Genomic DNA, 18,984 nt, shown 5'->3' on the forward strand with positions numbered 1-18,984 from the left:
ATTATACATACATGTAATTTTTTCAATATCATTCATTAAACAAACAACTACCTTTACCTTTTCAAAACTCAAAAGACAGACCCTCTGTCCTACCAGAATACTGCCTGAGTAGGACAGGCTTAAAGCAGAAGAACAAAAGACAGATGAGTGTGTCTGAATCTCATTAAGGCACAGATGGAGTTACATTTGAGTCACTGCATCTGCTCTACATTCCTACACCAGACCAGAGATGAGTCCAGGAAAATTCAATTCCCTTGAATTTCTATACTTACCTTAGCAGAAATGAGGTGGATCTCCAAGGCTCCTCACACAAATCTGTAAGGCCCACAAATTGTATTAGGAAAAGCTAGGACTTGCTGCTGATGGTGAAGATATCACCATTCCTATAATGGCACAAAGCGTGCAAAAAGTGGTGGCGAGGGTTATTGCTATTATTCTGATTACAGCTCTGCTTGAAGGTGGGCATCTAAAAGATGCTCAAGCAACAAAAGAGAGCCGAATGGCTGCTAGAGAATCAATTTCTAAAAGTAGAAGGCCTCTCAAATTCTCTTCAGCTTGAAAAATGCTAGATTATAAATGTCATTTCCTTCCAATTCTTTCTCCTTCTTTTATCTATTTCCCACATAACAAAAATTTTTTTAAAAAACTGAGTATCTGCATGGGATTGGAATGCTCAAAGACTTCCTGAAAGTACTTTGTAAAATGTTAAGTTAGATGAAATGGGTTAAAAAGAGAAATGTACATGTTATACTTCTGATTATTTCTGCAGCCACCAGGTTTTCATTAAGCCTCAGGCATGCGGGTTTGTGATTATTTTCATGACAACAAACACTAAAACCGGGGAACAAGATCTGTAGTTTAAAAAAATGCAGTCTTCTAGAATTTCTCCACATCATCCAATACACTGCTGTTGCAGATTTTGTTTCCAAATCTGTTATTCTATTCCTTGAACCTCTACAGATATGTTGATTACAGTAATTCTTTCACAAAGGGCTTACACTAAAAATTTTCTGTAGTTTAGAGTCCCTTATCAAGTAGTGATTTCAGATCTGATATAAATCTTAAAAACTTGAGCAGATCAGGGATTATAGATAATAAATCAATTTTATGTGTATTCTATTATGAAATATTAGTACCTTTTTGCCTGAATCACCTTCAAACATAATTATTTGTGTTCTGGTTTAACAGGTTATTGATTTTGTTAAAGATCATTGGGGAAATATGTTCACAATAAAATCATTCAAGGAATATCTTTCTGCTAATTCTCTTCCTTACTTTCCCTTTTTTAAGTTACTCTAATATTTAACCTCTAATTTTTCTTTTCTTTTCTCTCTGGAGATATATTTGCTAATTCTGACCAAATTTACACTTTTTAATATTTTCTAAAATTCTAACAGAAGCAACAACTATATATCTACCTTCATGAAAGCACTGTATATGTAAGAGATTTACACGCTATCTAATTTAAGCCAGATGAAAAACACCCTAGAGTAAATATTATTTCTACTTTATAACTGAGGAAACTATGACCTACAGAAATCAATTAAATTTTCCCAATGTAACAAAGTTTCTAGATGGCAAAGCCATGCTTTACCCAGTTCTAATTTACCTCAAAACCTAATACTTACCTTCATCATCATGGAAGGTATTGAAACCAACCAAGTTAAACTACCACATTTTGATATTCATACACTCTACTTATATATCTGCTTAGTCCAGTACAGAGATGCCTATCTAGCTACCATTTGTAAATAATATGTTTTGGATTCACATGTTCTATGTCTATTTCATAAAGACAACTAACAATCTAGCTCTCCAACAAGTCTCTGCATCATGAACCTCTTCTAATACTAATCTGTAGCCTCTTCTAGTACTAATAAACACAGGGCTTTGGGCATGTATTTTTTTAGAGAGCATCAAGAGGACCAAAGTGAAGAAAAACTAAATTTTCAAATAGGCAGATATCTGATACCAAAAGGCTGAATCAAAAGTAGGAGGGAAAAAAGTCTCTTTTCTGAAATACCAGATGGAAGAAAGAGTTTAAGAACAAAGAGTGTCAAGTTCATAATTTGAGGGAAGAATCTAGGCATCTGATGGTCGATGTGCTGCTTAGAATTGCTGGTGTGCCAGCTTGGATGGAATGCTTTGCCCCTACTCTGATGCTTTTCACGTCTCATGTGCTCTATCACATCCTTATTCCCCTTCAGCATCATTAGCTTAAAAAGGTGGGAGGGAGGAACAGAGCCTTGTAAATAATAAATGCTCAATAAGTTACCGATTGTCCGTTGGCTAGATTTAATGAAAACTATACTCATCCTTATCTGGATCTAAGAGCTTATTTTAGGGAAGATCACATCTACACTCACCACTTTTATTTTATAGATGAGAATTAAAAAAAAAAAATGATACTGAGGGGTTGAAATTTTCCCAAAGTCACAAAAGAGGAAGCAAAGTACCTACTCTAAGCCAGATAGAGGTTGGTCTAGAGGCTTGAAGTTCTTTATAAAAGGTATGTCAACTCTAAGATTATCTTTTTCACACAAAAAATGATTCATTGTAAATATGTACATTAACAGATTTATATTGGCTCAATGTTCAGAAAAGCAAACAGCAGACAGTAAAGGAAGGGAAAAAGCTAACATGGATTTTCTTCTTCCTTAAGAAGGAAAAAAGGGTAGTGGTGCAAAAATAGGTCGCTACACTAGTGGTTAAGATCTATAAAGAATTTATCAAACTCAACACCAAAAAAACAAATAATCCAGCCAAGAAATGGGCAGAAGACATGAGCAGACATATCTCCAAAGAAGACCTACAAATGGCTAACAGACACATGAAAAAATGCTCAACACCACTTGTCATCAGGGAAATACAAATCAAAACCACAATGAGATACCACCTCACACCAGTCAGAATGGCTAAAACTAACAAGACAAGAAACAACAAATGTTGGCGAGGATGTGGAGAAAGCTAAACCCTCTTGCACTGTTGGTGGGAATGCAAGCTAATACAGCCACTCTGGAAAATAGCGTGGAGGTTCCATAAGAAGTTAAGAATAGAGCTACCCTATGACCGAACAATCACTACTAGGGATTTACCCCAAAGATACAAATGTACTGATCCAAAGAGACACCTGCACCCCAATGTTTATAGCAGAAATGTTCACAACAGCCAAACTATGGAAGGACCTGAGATGTCCATCGACAGATGAATGGATAAAGATGATGTGGTCTTGATACACAGTGGAATACTACTCAGCCATCAGAAAAGAAGAATATCTACCATTTACATCGACATGGATGGAACTGGAGGGTATTATGCTGAGCAAAATAAGTCAATCAGATAAAGACAATTATCATATGGTTTCACTCATATGCGGAATATAAGAAACAGTGCAGAGGATCATAGGGGAAGGAAGGGAAAACTAAATGGGAAGAAATCAGAGAGGGAGACAAACCATGAGAGACTCCTAACTCTGGGAAACAAACTAAGGGTTGCTGAAGGGGAGGAGGGTAAGGGGATGGTAATTGAGTGATGGGCATTAAGGAGAGCACATGATGTGATGCACACTGGATGTTATACACAACTGGTAAGTTACTGAACACCACATCTAAAACTGATGATGTACTATATGTTGGCTAATTGAATTTAAATTAAAAAAAAATAGGTCCTGGGATCCCTGGGTGGCGCAGCAGTTTGGCGCCTGCCTTTGGCCCAGGGCGCGATCCTGGAGACCCGGGATCGAATCCCACGTCGGGCTCCCGGTGCATGGAGCCTGCTTCTCCCTCTGCCTGTGTCTCTGCCTCTCTCTCTCTCTGTGACTATCATAAATAAATAAAAATTAAAAAAAAAAAAAATAGGTCCTTACATTGGCAGCAAGTAATCTCACTCCATCACAAGAATCAATGGCCTTCTTAAGAAGTGGCTTAGAGCCAAAAACAAATCACTAGATGAGAGTGAAGTGGAGAGTCACAGGAGCAACCAGCAAAGCGAAAATTTAATAGCTATGACTAAGGGATACAGATGTTCATTTCTGTCCCTCTTCCCCAGGTAACCATCTCCAGAGTTCCAGATTCACTAGGAGTGTACTGTCTTACACCAGGCAGTGAATCTTATTAATAATCCCTTTCCCTACATATTCAGTTTTTTTCACTTTCTCCCTTTACATATACAACAAAAATACCACTATGAAGTCAACTTCTATTTAATAAAGAGCTCTATTCTGCTAAAAAAGTTTAATAATCTAAATAAGCACTATCATCAATAAGAATTCTGATGAGTTTATAAATTTTGATTTGTAAAAACTCTGACCATTCGCTTATCTATTTTCTTGGCCACATTCCAAATGGAGAAAAAATATAAATAACTGTAAATAAATAAATCTCATGCATTTTGTGTATGAGTCCATAATTTCTATACTCATTATTAGAGCCAGAAAAGTTATACAGTTCATTACTCAAAGCTACATTTACATTATTAGTAAGCTTACACTTTATATGTTGCTATTTATGTGCCTGGAAAGAATGCAGGTGACATTCACTACCTTTTATTACAAATAGGGAAGTAAAAGAGAAGGGAAATTATTTGTCAAACAGCTTTAAAACCTTGTTTTGTAGAAATACAAAGTCAAGGCTACAATGTGCGAGTCAATGACATTCCAAAGAAATAAAGAAATATTCAATCACACCTACTCATTTCAGTATAATTTCTTAATCACCTGCAGGAAAAACTAAAAAAAAAAGAAAAGAAAAAGAAAAACACCTTTCCCACAACAACCTATATCCATTAGGTGTGTTGCCAACTCAGACTTTGGGAACATTACAATTTGGGGGAAAGGGCTTTTCTCTGGAATGTATATTTCAGCACAGTAAAAAGAAAAAAAGTAGAAGCATAAATCAGATCTACTAAACAGGGAGGATTTTAGAGACAGATTAGCACATTATTTCCTAGCTTAATATAGCACTATTTCTGTTCTAGCTCTTCCTATGCAAGCAATCTTGTTCACCTACAAACATATTATGCACCTACTGCATGCCAATCATCATCTCAATGCTGGGAATAGAAGATGACTATAATGGGGAAGGTTTTATTTTTTTCATTTCTTCCATTTAATCTTTTGAAATGAGTAATGATTTTGTAAAAAGAATTCATTAGGCTTTCCCCTAAAGTCAAGTTGTACCTCCTACAAACCTGGATGAGAAAGGAGCACACTTAATCTTACAGAGGAAATTTTCAACATACATGCTTGGCAAGATGAACTGATAAAATCTGGAATGATTAAGAGGTCATCAAAGCAGTAGCTTTTTTGTAGTTTTCTAGCCATGTCCTTGAATGTCATAAACCAAGCATTCTTACTTCGGACTTTATCTTGCTGAAAGCAGCATTGTTCGCACAAGTGTTCATTCTGGAAATGTTCTACCAGTGTAAAATAACTCCATCTTGTGGATTATCATGACCATGGCATTCAGATCTCACCTTTCTTCAAGTTCATAAAGACAGTACGAGCATCAGACTGATCCCTTCCAACCTTCTCAGTCTGGAGAATGTTTCTCCCATTGGATATCCATCCTCGCAAGCATCCCTCTGTGTAGGGACACAAAAGGGCCTGCCCCTCCCAGCATTGGCATTGCTACCACCATGATCAGACTCCGCTGTTCCAGCCCAAGACCAACGCTGCTTAATGTCAGAGGTAGTTGGTTTTCTTTTGGGCGGTACACCAGCCCTAATCACTTTCAATTCCATTGGCATTTCTAAGAAGGAAGATATTAAACCTAGTGAGGAAGGTTCTTTAAAGCTGAAATGTGGACAAGTGGGAGCCCTTGGACCTCCCCCCGTCATTTGGGCCTCTGTCCTCCTGCAAACTTTTCTCCCACTTGGTTTCTGAAGATGGTAATTATTATTCCATACACTTCAACTTAAACACACCTGAGATATAACCTGGTCTAACAATAAACACTCAACCACACATTAGTGAAAATCATCCATTTTTATCCCATATTTTGAGAGCTCAAAACTTAAAGGGACTTTCCCCCTTTATACACTTTGTACTGGAACAATCTCGGATAGCCAGTAATTTCTTTCTGGTGTCATCCCAGCTTTTTACCTTTGGTGGCTGTCAGAGCCTTGAATTCAAAATACACTCTGCTTGTCTAAATGGAAGTTATTAGAGGTTAAATGCATGAACCAAATAACTGAAGCTTTCTTCCCAGTATAATTCACACATTTAAAATGGAAGGAAGAAAAAGTTGTTGGAAACATTTTATCCTAAGGACCAATGGAAATGTATTTTATCCTATCACTTAACACCATAGAAACCAATACTCTGGAAATAAGTATATAAATACTATCAAACAATCCAGAAATCTTGAGTCATGACTAAAAACGTAGAATACACTAGTTCTCAGCATGTAGTAGAATTAGCACCTTACTTTCTAGTTTCATGGTCACTACTTCTGTTCCACTGAATGTACCTCTAAACATACTCTTTTTTTATTATTAAATATTTTTATTTATTTATTTACGAGAGACACACAGAGAGAGGCAGAGACATAGGCAGAGGGAGAAGCAGGATTCCCTGCAGGGAGCCCAATGTGGGACTCAATCCCAGGACCCCGGGATCACAACCCGAGCCAAAGGCAGACGCTCAACCACTGAGCCACCTTAGGTGCCCCTATAAACATGCTCTTTTGTAGAACTTACAAAACACTTTACTATCTATTTCTTATAGTTTTATGGAAATTATATAACTGAAGATACAATAAAAATAATCTTTTACTTACTCTGAATTATTGAATATTAAATATTAAAATATTTTATCAGAAGGTAGCTCACAAAATTATTAGCCCAGAAGAATAGCATAAAATATCAGCTCAACTTTTTAAAGCAAAGTGTATTTTTACAATCTTAAATATATCACATCATCAGATTTACAAATATTCAAGGATTCTGGGACTACAGCATGAAGATATAAACTGTAACCAAGTGTCTTCCAACAAAATCTCATCTCTTCTTGTTCTAGGTTAATGAGCATCATTAGAAAAATCATGCCCGTTTACATTAAAACTGGCCAGCTAATATTAACATTAGCCAGAAGTTTGTCTAAATAATTGGAACAACAAAAAAATGAAAACACGCATTGCTGAATTCAGCCACTAAAGACAAACCATTGTTTGTGCTTAGAGGATCTTTCCTTGGCTCATCAAAAGAGAAGAAAAAAGTCTACTAGGATTGCTTTTCCTCTGCTTTCAAAAGCTGTGGTAATTCGAAAAATACAGATTTCAGCTATGTGGCCCTTCTCTGTCTAGCCCCTCTATTTGTGCAAGTGGATGCTTCTGCAGATGATTATAACTATGTATGTCCAGGCATAACTAAAAAGATAGGATTTAATCAGTTTAATCAGTTTTCCCCCCACATTACCTGTAGTAAAACACATCTTCTGTCTTCTCAACCGGCTACTATCTGCTGAGGCTGGCAATATTTATAATTTTGCTCAAAAGTAGGCAATCTGTTTCTGATTGTTGCGTGTGTTCCATCCTGGTTTAACTGCTCCCTATCACTTTTTACGCAACCCTCAGTATCTTTGGCAACTGAAACTGGGCTTCCTGGCGTCCTTCCTATTGTATCACCAATAGTGTTAGTTTCATTCATGGTTAATTTTTTTTTAAGTGACATTACAATTCAAACCATGTGAAGTTGAGAGAAATAGATGTGATAAAAAGGGTTTTACTAGAAAATCCTGGGGAAAAAAGCACTCTTTTCAGGAGAAAAAAATACATGCATGAAAAGACAACTTTCAAGGGAATATGAGATATAACCACAGCCTTGGTGCACCTACTATACTGTATTTATCAGAGAATACTGGTTTATTCCAAAGAAAAATAAGGAAAAAACAAAACATTCTAACTCACCCTAGAATACTCTCATATAAAAAATGTGCTATTAATATATAAGATGCATCTAAAACTAAAATGTTAGTCAAGAATGTAGAATACACTTATAAGCTTTCTCATTAACTTCCATATAAAGTTACCTAATATTTTCAGTGATAACAGAATCCTTAGTCACTTCAGTAGAAGTGTCAAGAGTAAATAGTCTGAATGGACAATATTACAATAACTGAATTCCAAAACTTTGAACTAATTATACATAATTCTTCATTTTTTGACACTATTCATAAGCTAATATGAAATCACCTAGAACGGGATTTTTCAGAGTGTGGTCCAGAGACTACTTGCGTCATAATCATCCGGGATATTTGATAAAACTAAAATCTTGAGCCCCTATTGACCTACCAAATCAAAATCTCTGGAAGACAACCCACACATCTGCATTTTTAGCAGTCACCCCAGGTGACACTCATGCCAAATGAAGTTTGAGAAACACTGATCTGGAACTTCAAAGATCTATAAATGACTTCAGAAGACTTTTTTAAACTATTTTGTCTCTAGTGTGTGAACCACAATGAGGCATTTCTTCCCATTACTAAAGTATAACGAGAATGTATCTAAAACCGTCTATTCACAAATGTGTCATGCTTTAGATTTTTATTGACAGCACTTGTACATGTTTTTAATTACAGAAAATCACGTCCTGAGTCAGAAATCAAATAGTACACCAAAAGGAGAAGTTTATTTCAGCAGGCAAATCTCCTACTGGTGGATAAGACTATTCACATGAGTCTGTGCAACTTCTACTCAAACAAAATGATGTGCCTAAGAAAACAAACTGCCTTCATTAATAACCAAAAAGTGATTTTCCGTATTAGGCTGACCTCAACACTTCTTATAAATTATATCCCAAAATAACGTGTCTTTGGGAACCACTTGTATTTCTTTAAATTTTCTCTTTGAGAAAAGAAAAGCAGCCTGTAGAATATCACTCAATATGTCAATTAAGGGAAATAAGGGGAAAAGTGGCAGAGATCATCCAAAGGACTGTATAGAATATGTACATGTGAGTGTATATATCTGCGTATGCATGTATATATAAATTCAGACTTCATTTCAGAGACTATGCAAGCCCATATTTTCACTTCTTTGAAAGAACTACAAAGTGCCATCACTGCCTATGGCAACCTTCTTGTGTTTGCCTGTCTATCTATCATCTCTGTTCCCTTCCTGTGGTAACCATACCTCATGCCTCTATGGAGAGCAACTCCTCCACAGTCTACATGGCTCTAGAAGACCACTTAGTCACCACTCAGTCTTTCAAAGGGGAACCCAACTCAAGATGACTGAATTGGAATTTCACTTCTAAGAATCTGAATCTAGAGAAAGGCCATACACAACAGTGACAGTTAAAACCCAACTATCCCAATTTCCCAAGAAATAGATTTTGACTGAGAGCCCTTGAGTTGTCCTAGTTCCTGCCCTCTTGAAGCTTGGCTGCTTAGGCTTTTCTCCAATTTTTGTGAGTCACCTAATATACCTCTAGTACATTCCATTGTTCTTCATGTTAACCAATTAATATTGATTATAATACAATTATATTATATATAATTGATTATAATTATATTATTATAAAAATATATTATAATATATATAAGTAATATATAATAATTTTCTCTTGCCACCAACCAAAACCACTACCAGTAAGACTGAAATATGCTGAGAATACACCTTTTTATGTTCCATTATTTGTAGGGCACTATTTCTCAATGAGTAGTTAAACCACTATAAAATCCCAGCACTTGCTCTTTATATAAAACCCTTTTAGGGTGATAGAAAATCAAAACCCACTCTTGCATTTATTCTACTAGGCCAACATGAAACTCTACAAGCACTTTGTCCATTTTCTACCTAAGGACTTGACATCTCTTGTTATTAGTGCCCAATACAAATTTAAATGCTTTTGTCTCTTCAGACCTGCATGTCAAATACTTTACTGCCCATCTCCATGGGTAATATAAATAAATTCATTTATGCCCATGTACTTATGCTGATTTTTTAGTCATATATGCCCTTTCACATCAGGTATGTGATTTTTAGCTTAGAGTACACACAAATAACACAACATGGAAATGCACAAAATCATTCACCATGCCTAATAATACACAGTTACATGCCCAATTCAAAAAGTACATCTATGCACTGCAATAAACAAACATATGCACATTATAAAATACACATAAATATAAAGGTCTCTCTATATAAATATACTTCCATTTATCCTCTAAATCTCCTCGGTACTACTACTACTACTAAGAACTTCTGGTGTTAGCTTCTATTTTGTATCTCAGCAATGACTCATTCATGCTAATGGTTTTGAAGAAGCCTCTAAGTAGGCCGAGGCGGAGAGTTAAAATAGATAAGCAGTTAAAATCTCCCACCAGTAACTCTTGGACTGAAAAACTGAGTTATTTTCACTTTACTTTTCTAAGATATCTTTCAAGGCAACTATAGAAAACGGGTATGGCCATATTTAACATGAGGAAGATGAGTCAAAGAAAATTTGAGTGATTTCCTAATATCTGAGAAAAAAGAAGAGTTGGGAGAAATATTTTATTTACATTTTTAAGACAGAAGCTCTGAAATATCATCTAGCCAATTCAGGTGTGAATAAGCCATAATTTCATTGATACCAATACTTGAGTCATAACCACTTCATAAGTGGATTCTATAAGAATATCTTCCTAGGAAAACTATTTTGGCATTTGAATTAACAAGAGCACCTGAAACAAAAAGTATTGTGTGACTTAATGTTTTTCACTGATTTAAACTTGACCCTAAATGTAAATCCTTTAGTTTCCATAAACATTCTTTTTTTTTTTTTTTTCCATAAACATTCTAACCTCTGAGTTTTGTGTCCTTTGCTCAGCCACTTCTTTCTGTCTCTCCCTCTGGTTCCTACTCTTCCTTCTCCCTAAACATAGGTGTTCTCTGTGTATGCGGGGCCAGAGGGTACTCAGAGAATTACTGTACCTTCTGCCTAGTTTTGTGAACCTAAAATTGCTAATGAAAAATAAATAATGTCTTCTTAAAATATAGCCTCTACGCTTCAGCTCTCCTATCTGGTCATCCTCTATTCTATCCACTGTTCCGGCTTCAGTGATTTCCTTTATGCCCCAGTCTTCCAAACACCTCCGACCCCCACATGGCCATGCCTTCCCTCCAGAGTTTCCCCCAAACCCTATCTGTCTGCTAAACATCTCCATCTGCACATCCTATTGACAGTTCACAAGTATGTCTTAGGGGGAATCTATCTAGCATTTTATTCTCCTGTTCTTGTTTTCCATATTCTCCAGTCATGCCTTCTCCAAACTCTCAGCTCATCTGTGATCAACCTATCCATACCCTCCTCCTCCCTTTCCATCCAAATTAGTTGCCAAATGGTAGGAATTCTACTCCATAATGTCATGCAATCTTTCCCCTTTACTATGCCCAGGGCTACTTCTCTACTTCCCAATCATACTACCTATTATTATACTGTACTGTATTGTTACATTGTGGCTATTGCATGAGCCATCAAACTGCTCCCCACCACTTTCCCTTCACTTCCGATTCACTCCCCACCGTGTAACCTATTTAACTGCTTCTTGAATATAATTCCCATCAGGACACCCTTCTTTATTGCCACTCTGATGCTCCTTGTATATGCTATGAAAAGGCCAACTAAAGTTTGTACTATCCTCCTTTCCCCATACTTGCCATGTCCATGTCTTCACTTCCATATTTTCCTCTGTTCAGACTGGCATTCCCTCTCTTTCTTATCTCTCTATGCTTCAGTATTAAATATTCTTTAAGACACTCCCCCTGACCTTTTCCTTGACCCCTACAATGGGACATGGGAGTAATCATTTCTTATCCCTCTGTCTTCTGAATGCCTACCTGCCTCTTTCCCCTTCACCCCTCGCTTTGTTTCCCAATAACTCCCTTTCATTTTTAGTAATTTGACAGTTATTTCGATAACTCCCATGTCTCTAGGCCTTACCCATCCATGGGCATGGATGGGTCTCATTAACAGTAATAACTTAGATGTCGCCAACTCCTGGACCTGCTGACATGGGATTTCTAGGTCCATACAACTCACAAGTATTATTCAGAGACTCCAAAATGTGTTTCCTATACACTGGTGAACAAGGCTTCTCTCACTGCAGTTTTTATTTAGATGTCCTCCTATATTTCATGGAGCTCAGACATAAATCCATCGAGGGCCAGGGCAATAAAAAAAATGAAGAACAAACATTATTATCCTAAGCTCAGAACTGTTCTGTCCCTAAATGCCCAAGATCAAGTCAAGTTCAGAATAGCTTGATTCTTCTTTTACGAGGTAAGTTTTCTCTCAGGAGGAGGCTTATCAGATTTTCATGCAGTAGGCTTCCCCTGGGCTTATCCAACCAGTCAGTCTACCAGATTCTGCTCAGATTGTCTACACTTTTGCTCAGATTCAAACTGTAGTCACTATTCCTTGCTCTACTATAAATCCCCAAAAATCCATATTTAAGCAATCTATACCCTCCCCAAAACATTTTACCTAGTTTCTTACACACAGTCATCTCTCAATGGTAAAATAAAATAAACAAATAATTCAAATTAAGATTATTTAACATTTAAAAATTAATCCAAATATTTATAACCTTTATGTCAAATAAGCCATACCCATAACTATGTGAGCCTAATTGTACATAGAGATCAACCTTTCTATTTTTTTTAATATTCATACTCCCTTAAAATAGCAAGTATCTTTTGAAATCAGTTTAAAATGGTGGGAATGAGAACCTGGTACCTAGTTTACAGGGTTGTTATTAAATGTATTACATGGGCAGCCCGGGTGGCTCAGCGGTTTAGCGACGCCTTCAGCCCAGGGCGTGATCCTGGAGACTCTGGATCAAGTCCCACGTCGGGCTCCCTGCGTCGAGCCTGCTTCTCCCTCTGCCTGTGTCTGCCTCTCTCTCTCTCTCTCTCTCTCTCTCTCTCTGTGTGTGTGTGTGTGTCTTCCATGAATAAATAAATAAAATCTTTTAAAAAATAAAATAAACGTATTACATAAAAAATACTTAACAGAGAATGTGGCATGTAATCGGTACTAAATAAATGTCAGTTTATATTATTATCATCGTAAAAGCTAGATTTGCTTATAATTGTTCCAAAACAAAGTCTATAAAGAAACATCCTCAAAAGTAACTATTTCTTAAATTATACATAAAAGAATCCTAAATACTGTACATTGCCTAAATTCTTTCTCAATAATTTCCTCTATTTCAATTGAAGTTATTCATAGCTTTTAATTATTTACTTCCATTACTATAATAAAGAGCAGTTACCAGAAAAATCAAGCCAGAGTAACCACATACAAATGAATGCTTTCAGTAAGCAAAGAAAATGACTTCAACAAGTTCCCAGACTAACTAACTATACCATTGTTCTACCTACATCTCTGAAATAAACTCAGAATAGGTACCTAGGTTTCTATTGAGATGTCCCAAAAACTCCCTACTCAAAACAGCTTTAAATGTCCCCTTAGGGCAGCCCCAGTGGCGCAGCGGTTTAGGGCTGCCTGCAGCCCAGGGCGTGATCCTGGAGACCCTGGATCAAGTCCCACGTCAGGCTCTCTGCGTGGAGCCTGCTTCTCCCTCTGCCTTTGTCTCTGCCTCTCTCTCTCTGCATCTCTATGAATAAATAAATAAAATCTTAAAAATAAATAAATAAATAAATAAATAAATAAATAAATAAATAAATAAATATCCCCTTAAACATACAGGGAAAGAGAACATAAGAATTTCAAGCAAAAACTGTTAGACTCTATAGAAACCAAGCTTAAGTGACATGGCAGTTTAAATTGCTGGAACCAATATAATCAAAGAAGACCCCAAGGAAGGGACATTTCACAATCAAAAAGGAAACATCCTTTCTCCTACACACAAATCCATAACTGGAAAAACAGACTGAAAACCTTTCCTCCCACCATTGACCTTCTGAGTAGATGTAGTGGGCCAAACTTCATCCTCAATATTCGCCACAAATTCTGATCTTTTTAACACCTGGTCTAGTCTGCAAATAAACTAAACAAAACTTAATCCAGTTAGTTTCTCTCCATTCCACTTAGATTTCACACCCATGAAATTTCCTCTCTCTCAGAACAGGTTAAGCAGCACCCCTTACACTGTCCTAGGAACAAACTCATGAGATGATAGAACCTTTGCATGTTGAGGACATATTCAAAGAACACTTAAGGCTAGTTGAGATGCAGAGGCTGAAACCAGAAAGAGTATCCAAGTCACCTACAAAGTCTTACTCATATCACGTACTGTAGTAAGAAAACAATGATCCTCTGAAATTAGACCATTCTCATTACTAAATTTAGAATAAATACAGGATGACTATACTTATCAAATTGATCTTTTACATCTCCCCCACACAGGTTCTGTTCTATTCAATCATTGCACCTTGTATAATAGCTCTCTGGGAAACTGGTATAGAAATGAATCATAACCGACAAAAAAAGAACAGTCTTCATTTCTGACAATTATAATACTGTTAAAACATTTTTAAAAGGTTAAAACCATTATAAAAGTTAAAATGTTAACTTCAAACTTAAAAAAGAAGAAGAAGAAAGAAATACCTAAGGCTGAGTGAATACAAAAGTGAGCTAGTTTACCAACACTAGCAATTGTTAAATAGAATTGTTTTAAGTTTTAAAAATACAAAATTCCAATCATAACTAAACCATATAGAAAATAATGTATTCTTACATTTTCAGATGGGGCTCTTATATCAAAACAAATGAAAGAAACTAATAATGCCTGAATTTAATAACCTGTTAACTTCATAGGAGTCTTGGGCATTACCCAATAATCTCTCATACAGCAAAGAGTAAAGACTTGACTATTCTAAAAATTGAATTACAGAAAAGAAGAAAAATGTAAGCAGAGTGTATATTCAATACACATTTGGCACATGCATCAAAAGAAAAAAAATTCTACCTCCAATGAACTTTGAGACAATTTTTCTACGACTTTATAAAGGTAACACAGGCCCAGAGTAATAACTTTTTTTCCCTAAAAAACAGTTTCTAGAATTCTTAACTGTTTATACAAATAAGTTATCTGTGTGCAAAAAAGGACAATGTTGTCCTATAAATTTAACAACCATTTTGTTTTCTAGTATTATGAAAACAAATTAAACTCGACAGGAAATTGTATGGAAATGTCAGTATCAGATTAGAATGAAATCTACAAAAAAAATTATTGTCTATAGGTGTAAGGTAACATGTGAAGCAATTCTACACATTACACTGAATTTTAATTAAGATTAAATATGAATAATGATTGGAAAACTTTTAAACAGGTTTTTTAAATAAGTGCATGACTCATCCCTATTGTCTGTTTTTTTTTTTTAAATTAGTGAAAATATCAGTATGCAGCCCACTCAAAATATGACTCATTTGGACACTGAGTAATTTCCATGCATAATCTGAACAATATCTTTACCATGTAACCTGATTATAATAAGGCCATCTTAAAAAACAACAATAACATGAAAATATGACTTGTAAATGCAAATATTGAGTTGGCTCTCAAGTACAGACAATTGATCAAGGTTTGATTGATACCAGTAGGGCCTACAATTGTTACAGTTTGAGGTTAGCCCTAATTGGAAAAAATAACAATTTAATGTATCTTGCTTTCCAAGGTCAGGAAGCGAAAACAATATAACCTAATGTATTTCCTTTTAAGCTTCAATGGCCAATCACTTTAGACCAATCTTTATTTCCTAAGTGTTTAATTTTGTTCAGTTTAAATACTTGAAAAGATTCCCTTAAGCTTCCTTCGCATGGCCTTTGTTCTGATCTTTCTAAGGAAAGCTAATGACTTAGCTGGCATTATCCTAATATATGACATGTACTAGTCCTTTCAGGACTGGCTCAAGTCCTTTTAGAAGCCAGTGAAAGGGAGAGGCTGCAACAAAAAGAGAAAATGAGGAAGGATGGGAAGGGAGGAGGACAGGTGGAAAGAAGGCAGGACCATGTTCATGCACCTATACACATTTGACCCTCAGAATTGTCACAGATTTGTAATTCTGTCTGTGAAAATAACACTGACTCTTTATAAATGAGTACATGCTGAAAAATATCTACGATTTTTAAAACTGAGGCAACAACAATGCTATATAACCATCAAAAACTAAGCATATTTAAAAAGAATAATTAACTTTATTGAATACTTATTATGTCCCAGACACTGTACAAAGTGCTTATGTGGATTATTTATTGCTCACAACAACCCATGAAACACGTTTTATGATAATTAAATTATTTATTTTTATCACCATTTTATTGATACGGAAATGAGACTCAAGAGGTTTCGTGCCTAAAAGTGGTAAAGTTACACTGAAGTCACACTGCTGAAGAGTCTATGCACTTAGCCAGTGTGCTATCTTCACTGTTATTACACAAAATGTATCTTGTTAGTGCGATATGTATTTTCTGAAGTACATAACTACTAATATGCTTCATGAGAATGAGGCATAGGGCAGCCAGCCCAAATAAAATACAGAAATGGATAATTGTTTTATATTGCCAAACCAAGCATTTGAGTCAGCTAAGGAGAAGGGAAAAAAATAGAATTGGACAGAATGGGAAACTGCTCTAAGACCTCACGGAAGTACTCTGGATTCATAACCAGGTGCTAGATGGAGAAAACACTGGAGACAGGAGTTGTGAGACCTGGATTCCAGTTCTTTCTCTGCTGCTAATCAGAAATATGTGACAATGATTTCATCACTCAACTTCTCTGGGCATCCATTCCCTCACCTATAAAACCACGGGAATGATTCTACAACAGCCAAGGACCCAGTAGCACTATGACTAAAACCGTGGGAGAACACACAGACCTTTGTATAGCCCTGTTAGGCACGCTCACAACTCCAGGGTGGGCCACCCAGGAAAGGGTGTCTGCTCAGAGAGAGTCTTAGAACCCCAACCTATTTAGTTAGAGTAAATGCCTCTCCTTTGAGAGATCCCATTTCACTGAGGAAGGACACTGCATGCCAGACAAGCCCTCAGATGGAAGACCCACCAGTAAGCAGTGACCAGATGTTCCTTCCACCAAGAAGTGCTCCACCACCCCAAAATAACTTAGGAAAAACCCCTCTCCTCAAATTTCTCCCTGAAACTCCACCGATTATTAGAGAGGCATCTGAACTTGAAAGAAAAAACCAAGCCACTGCTGAGACAATTAGGGTAATTTATAAAAGAGGGTTAGCCAAAAAAAAAAAAAAAGAAAAAAAAAAAAAAAGAAAAAGAAAAAAGAAAATAAATAAATAAATAAATAAATAAATAAATAAATAAATAAAAAGAGGGTTAGCTATCAACTCTACTTAAGTGTGGAATAGTTCAATCACCTTGATAGAACGGACACTTAAGCAAGTTGGAGGAATAAGTTTTCTGACTTTCTTTTGCCCTCACTCTGCAAAGAAAGGGAAATGGGCCAAGTCAAGAACAGACTTAAGTAAAACTGTGAAGAACAGAAAATATGTGGCCTTTTTCTTGTCTTCATGTCCTTCCTGACAGTCTATTTTCCCATGCATTGCTCCAGCCTTCACGGCCTCCCTAACATGTACTTCATGGTCACAGGACCCCTCACTTGTCCTTCCTGCCATCCTCTCACTGTTCTTCAGGAGCAGGTTTGCTCAGCTCCTAATGTGGTGTAATCTATGCTAAAAACTCATAGCTAGAGAGTATGCTATTCTCCAGGATACTGTTAGTATAAATTACAGGCAAAATGACTCTGAGCTGGGAGTGCTGTGTAGGCGACTTTTTTTTTTTTTTTTTAAGATTTCATTTGGGATCCCTGGGTGGCTCAGCGGTTTGGCGCCTGCCTCTGGCCCAGGGCGTGATCCTGGGGTCCCGGGATCTAGTCCCACGTCGGGCTCCCTGCATGGAGCCTGCTTCTCCCTCTGCCTGTGTCTCTGCCTCGCTCTGTGTGTCTCTCATGAATTCTCGAGGCAAAGACACAGGCAGAGGAGAAGCAGGCCCCACGCGGGGAGCCCGACGTGGGACTCAGTCCCGGGGCTCCAGGATCACGCCCTGGGCCAGAGGCAGGTGCCAAACCGCTGAGCCACCCAGGGATTGCCGGTGACTTTTTAATCCCCCTAAATCATCCCCATGTACTTGTGAAGAGCACAAACCATTCCCCCCTAAGAGAAACATGGGGGTGCAGGAGGGGGTCAGTGAGTTATCATGAAAGAATTTAAGAGTCTGGGCTTAGCCAGCACCAGTCTTCTAGGGCTTCACCCCAAGCAGGAAATTGCTGCACTGCTCCATGGCTTCCCTACACCAGTGCCCAGGCAGCTGGCCAATTCACTAACCCCTTCCCTGGCCTCGCACAGACCGCATCGTCCATGCAACCCTGGCCCCACGGTAACCCTGGCTGGCTTGAGAAGAGTTGGCAGAAAGAGTCCGGGACATGCTATTTAAAGCTATAAGCAGCTACTGTGAATGGAGATGAGCAGCTTTAGTGGTAGAGGATAAGGCTGGACGCAGATTTTCACTTGCCCTAATGAATTCGCTCACCTGCTGTGGTTTGGCACCCAAATTTTTTTTTTTTTTTAGATTTGTTATTTATTTATTCATGAGACACAGAGAGAGAGTGAGTGAGAGAGAGAGAGAGAGAGAGAGGCAGAGACACAGGCAGAGGGAGAAGCAGGCTCCAAGCAAGGAGCCTGATGTGGGACTCGATCCCGGGACTCCAGGCTCACGCCCTGGGCTGAAGGCAGGCACTAAACTGCTGAGCCACCCAGGGATCCCCTGGCACCCAAATTTGATAGGAAACAGCTCAGTGCCATTTAGTAATTACTAGTACTCATCTATCCCATCTAGGAACTTTTTCACAGTTAAGTTGCTTGATTTCAAATGCCTAGATTCAATCTGCAACATCAAAATATACTAATGATAAGTGTGTATATAAAATTATGTGTGTGTATATAAATATTAAGAATATCCACTGGGAACCAGGATTAGGTAACAATCGAAGGTTCTGAATGCAGGTAT

The 18,984-nt window shown here is 37.2% G+C and overlaps 1 protein-coding gene across 4 annotated transcripts in view; it reads right to left on the reverse strand.

Moving 5' to 3' along the window:
• The window catches only part of ADAMTS3 (ADAM metallopeptidase with thrombospondin type 1 motif 3), a 261,316-nt gene that overhangs the window by 205,067 nt on the left and 37,265 nt on the right, over positions 1-18,984 (reverse strand). Inside the window, exon 2 of one of the 4 annotated variants that reach the window (XM_038556300.1) lies at positions 273-315. The exons of the other annotated variants lie outside the window; for them this stretch is intronic. The gene's annotated coding sequence lies outside the window, so the exon portion shown is untranslated. The remainder of the gene's footprint in view (positions 1-272; positions 316-18,984) is intronic. 4 annotated transcript variants of the gene reach the window in all.

Source organism: Canis lupus, chromosome 13, assembly GCF_011100685.1.
Source record: "Canis lupus familiaris isolate Mischka breed German Shepherd chromosome 13, alternate assembly UU_Cfam_GSD_1.0, whole genome shotgun sequence".
NCBI lineage: Eukaryota > Metazoa > Chordata > Mammalia > Carnivora > Canidae > Canis > Canis lupus.